This window comes from Pteropus vampyrus, unplaced genomic scaffold (genome assembly GCF_000151845.1).
Source record: "Pteropus vampyrus isolate Shadow unplaced genomic scaffold, Pvam_2.0 Scaffold7, whole genome shotgun sequence".
In the NCBI taxonomy this organism is placed as follows: domain Eukaryota; kingdom Metazoa; phylum Chordata; class Mammalia; order Chiroptera; family Pteropodidae; genus Pteropus; species Pteropus vampyrus.
The window spans coordinates 15058609-15063876 of NW_011888788.1; the positions used below are offsets into that span (position 1 = coordinate 15058609).

Here is a 5268-nt window from a genome sequence, read left to right on the forward strand (position 1 = left end):
TGATGCAAAGAGTAAAGGAATAAACAAATTGTCACTTAATTGATAGAAAAGACAGCATTATTGCTGATGAGTTTCAATTTTTTAAGTGAAAGACTAGAGTTTTAGATATCTGAGCATTGGCGTAGGGATTTAGAGAATGCTCCCTCTTCAGTTGCCTGGCCCAGAGATGGGGATGAGGGATCAGCATAGGAAGGAGAGGGCACTCACTGTGCTCTCGTCTATCAGTGCTTCCTCCTGTAGCCAGGTGAGGAGGCAAGTGCTCTGTGTGGGTATTCATGGTATTTTTTAAATGTATAAGAAACCCTAAATGTTTGATTCTGTGTGTTGTAGATGGACAAAAGGGATCCGGACTTCTAAACTTCTACTGAAAAAGATAAAATGTGCGAGCACTTTATCATGCTCGGAAGGTTGGGGCTGGACTGAAGTGGAAGACGAGAAGAGATGCTGGAGTGAAGGGTATGTAACAACAAGATTATAAAACCCAGTGTGTGGCAACTCAGAAACTGCTTTTCATTTCCAAGTTCTTCAGTGGGATGAGTACACTGTGTACTCTAGCTTTGTTGTGTTTATATGGATATGACTTCTCTCTGACAGAGGGTCAGGTGTTGACCTGTTTCCAGGTATCTGAGGGATTCGATGCCTTGACCACAGGGGCCAAACCAAGATCGGGAGCGCTGAAGAATGCCAAGGGTATAAACTGTAACTGCTCACATTAATGGAGCACTAACCATGTGCCAAGCGCAGCTCTAAGCACGTCAGTGGATTCATTCATTTAATTCTCACAGCACCACCATGAGGTAGGCACTGCTGTTGCCCCATCTTAGACATGGGGACACTGGGATGCACAGAGAACCTGGTCGATTACTGAGAGGGCTCAGTCATTACTGAGAGAGGCCCAATCCCCACATAAGAGGCTTACTCCTCTTTCTCTTTTTGTTATACAGTTCCCACTTACCTTTCCTCCCGTCTCCCCTTTTCATCTTTTTTTCCATAGAATTATAGATCTCCACATTGAAAGAGAATTAGCATCAAAGAAATGTCAGTATAGGTCACTGGGGCAGACCATATTTTCCAAAATATCCACAGCAATATTGATGCTCTTCCAGAACCTTCCCACACCCCCTCAAGCCAGGAAGTTTACTTTTCCTCCCCTTGGTGGAATCCGGGTGGGCGTGGTGACTGCCTTGACAGAGAGAATGTGTAAGAAATGACACTTAGTGACTTCAGAGTGGATCAGCAAAGGTGACGTGGTGTTCACCTGGCTCTCTCATTCTCTCAGATGCTTGCCTTTGAGACCAGCCACTATGATGTGAGGAAGCACAGGCCCCATAAAAAAGCCATGAGTTGATGTTCTTTCTGACAGCCTCACCTACAGCCCTATTGACCTGTGAGTGAGACTTGGAAAGACTCCAGCCCCAAGCTTGGAGCTGCCAGCACTGACACTGAGTAAAGTGGGGGCAAGCCGTCCCTGCTGAACTGTCCTGCTGAGCCCTGCCCCCACAGCAGATTCAGGAGCAAGGTACACATCCTTGTTTTGAGTGATCTCATTTAAACCCACTGCAACACTGCTTAAGGTAGATGTCATTACACTCATTTACAAGTAAGAGAATGGATGCCAGGTGAGATGAGATCACTCACCCAAGGCCACACAATGAGCTGGGATATGAACCCAGGGCTCCTTGACATCAAGCTCGTGAGATCCACCTCTGCCCCAACTGCCCGCTCCTGGACCAGAAGCTGGACCAGAAGCTGGGGCCTTTGTTGCCCCTCAGACACAACTGCTCTCAGAGAGAGCAAACTCATTTGGATTAAGAGGACAAGAGGGCAAGTTTGGAGAACTAGCTTCACACAGTCTGTTGTGACTCTTGCTTCATTAATTTGGACCCTAGATTAGTGCTGCCGGTCCTGGCTTATACATACAGTTCTCTCAGGAAGCTGTCTGCCTTCTCTCCATCAGTCTAGATTCCATGGTTTCTGCTCAGGTTACATGAGATATGCTTTCATATCATGTAAAGTAATGATCATTTGTGCAATTGAATGCTTCTATATCATCAGTGTTTTTATTTCTTGTTTGACTTTAGGCTGTGTCTTGTGTTCTTCATTTCTTCTAGCACAGATTCTAACCTATAGTAGATAATGAATAAATGCAAGTTGAATAAAAACCGAAGAGCATTATATGTGACTTTTCTTGAGAATGATGATGATAGGATAAGAAAGTGCAAAATTCCAGCATGAGTCTTATCTTGGTTTTAAAGATTTGTTTTTTGAGGCCAGAGTTCTCTTCTTCACTTCTGTCTTTCCTGTTAGATAAAACATCTTTATGTGTAACTTATATAAATAAATGACTTCAAGAAAATGCAACCGTAAACTAAGCAATAATAGAAACTGGCAAGGCTCTGAGACACTGTTTATCACTAAGTTGTTATCCAAGTGGAAAATATTTTCAGATGTGCAAATTGGAGAATTGACTTTGTTATGAATGTTGAAATATGACATGTAACTTCTGCTTTCGTTCTGGTCAGCCTTTGCTGTAGGATTGGTGGCACTTGTGTCTTTCACCTTGTGTTTAGCTACATGTGTGCCTGTCATGGCAGCTGCTTGAGAATTCTGAACAACTCTTACCTTTATGTTGTCATGAGTGTCTAATACTTGACCCTGTGCTTAATAGGAATAGGGCTCCAATAATAATGGACCTAGCAGCAGAACCAGAATGTGAAGGTTTTTTGTTTTGTTTTGTTTTGGTTTGTTTTAATTGAGAAGGGTAAATAAATGCATGCAAAATGATAGGCAAGTTTAATTCTTTAACTGTATTTTTTATTGCCTAATCTACCAGATTGCTTTTGCTATCTAACAAGCCACACCAAAACTTCGTAGCTTAAAATAATGGCTATTTATTTAGTTCTTGATTCTGTAAATTGGCAATTCAGGCTCAGATGGTCTGGCCAGGTCAGTGGGGCTGACTTGCAAGTCTTCAGTAAGCTGCCAGGTTGGCTGGAAACTGACTGGTCAAGGATAGCCTCGATGGGATGGCTCCCCTCTGCTCCTACATGGTCTCTCATCCTTCAGCAGGCTAGTCAGGGCTCCAAGAGAGTGGACAGGCATGGCTTTTTGAGGCTAGGGCTTGAGAATGACGCAATGCCACTTCTGCCACAATCTATTGACTAAAGCAAGTCACAGGCCAGTCCAGATTCAAGAGATGAGAAGTAGACTCCAGTCCTTGATGAGAGAAGTTGTAATGCCACCTTGCAAAGAGCAGGCATACAGGGAGAATGGAGAACTGTGGCCATCTTTGCAACCTATAACACCAAGTAAAATGCAAATATTGTACCAAGTGAATTAACAATATTACAGTGGAGATGGTGGAAAAGAAACCATTCGTGTGGTTTATAACTTACGAGAAAACTGGAACTGGATTGAGAAAAAAGGACAGTAAGAGGCTGAGATGGACACAGAATAGAAGAATTATGGGTGATTTCTCCCATTTTCCATCTGCCTAAGTATATAAAAGGGGAGGATTGAAATATGGGGAGTGATGTAGATGGTGACAGAGCACAGGGTGGACAGTTGGTAGTAAAGAGAGTTTCTTTTCCTTTGCTATTCTTTTCCATTTTCAACTGAGGTAGGTGGGTAGTAGGCCATGAGGGCATGACAGGGAGTCAGAGGTTAAGCATAAAGCAGCCACTTCCATTTCTAAATTAGTAGAAAGAAACCTCCACTGCATTTGATGAACCTAGAATAGCATTAGTTCTACTTCCTTCCTGTCCCTGAAACTTCAGCTTCCACATGGTTTGTCTGATGGGCTTTGTTTACTAGAAGAGTTGGGGTGGGGTGGGGAAAGGTCAGATGGTCTGTCTCCTATGTCCTTTCATTCCCATGGACTTTCAGGAAGGCTTCAGCTTAAGAATACTTGGGCTCCTAACACCACCACTGTATTCGTTGTTGAATTTCATCATCACAAAAGCCCTGTAAGTGTGGATCATCATCCCCATTTTACAGATGGGAGCTAGTCAAGGCTAGCCCCAGGAAATTGAGTACTAAAGGGTTAAGTAACTTGCCCTATAGGACACAGTCAGGCAGTGGCAAAGGCGGGTTTTGAAGCTGGGCTATGATTGATTCACAGTGTACTTATTACACTAAATACTACCAAGCTAGTGTGTTTGAGTCTGGGGTTGGACAGAAATGGCTGCCCAACCAGGTGTAATCAGAACAAATGGGGTTTAATCCCCCCCCGCCCTTGCTGCGCAGTTTGGATCAAGATTTGAAGAGCATGTTAGAGAAAGGCAGGGCCAATGGGATGATGTCACGGCAGAGAATTCATCAGCCAGGAGTGAGAAGCAGCTACCTTTGGGAAATCCCTACCTTCTGCTGCGTGATTAGGGTCGGTAATTTTTAACCCAACCTGAGTGATCCATGTCTTTCTCCCCTGGCTGAGTCTTGAGGGCCCTCCTCCCGACCCCCCACCGGAGGCTGGGTTTGAGCGTCCTATTTCATAGAACTCCAAGGAGAGCTCTGGGTGTCTGGAGCAGGCCGAGTCCTCTGTCCACTAGACCCAAGTCTTCGGGCCATCGCTGAGCCCCTTTGAAATTTATTCTTCACTCGGCAGTTCCTTTGGAAACTCCTCTCATGCCTTAGTCACATGTACCAAGAATAATACGGCACCGGCATTTCCCACTGGACGGTCCTCTTTTATCTTCTCTGGTTCTCAGGCATTTCCTCCCTCCATGCAGCAGAATTTCCAAATCTAAATATAATCAATGGAGAATGCTTTGGTTTTCCTGTTGTTTTCACTGCTCATTGTTTAGTTAAGAGCTGTTGCAGCCATTAGCTGGCCAAGATTTTAAAGTGGTTTTGTGAAAAACCTGTTTTTCTCCATCTTACCCCATTCTTTCCAACACTAGATGATGCAGCTTAGAAAGCTGATAGTCCTAAGGAGAAGCAAGTCTTGCTTGAAAATAGCATTTATTGAATGCTCGCTATGAGCCAGGTCCCGTTCCAAGCATGTCACATGTTCTTTCCTCACAGCAGCCCTGAGAGGTAAGTAGGCACTGTTTTTGTCCCCATTATACAGATGAGGAAACTGAGGCACAGAGAGGTAAAGCCATCTGGGTTCCACGGTGTCACACATTCTAATGCTAGATGAATGTTAATTATTTGTAAAAATGAGCTGTGTCTTAGTTTGGGTCAAGAATTAGTGTGCAAGTATTTAGATGAGCAGCGATTCCTAGAAGCACAGTGAAGGAGTTGAGGGGGTGGGACCGGGAAGGAGGA

The 5268-nt window shown here is 44.1% G+C and overlaps 1 protein-coding gene across 16 annotated transcripts in view; it reads left to right on the top strand.

Moving 5' to 3' along the window:
* LOC105299145 (ras and Rab interactor 2) overlaps positions 1–5268 on the top strand; it is a 192655-nt gene that overhangs the window by 49516 nt on the left and 137871 nt on the right. For 15 of the 16 annotated variants that reach the window (XM_023537687.1, XM_023537723.1, XM_023537669.1 and 12 more), the window contains exon 2: positions 331–456. The gene's annotated coding sequence lies outside the window, so the exon portion shown is untranslated. Of the gene's footprint in view, positions 1–330; positions 457–4898; positions 5035–5268 lie in introns of all 16 variants that reach the window. The other variant, XM_023537674.1, reaches the window with a different exon arrangement.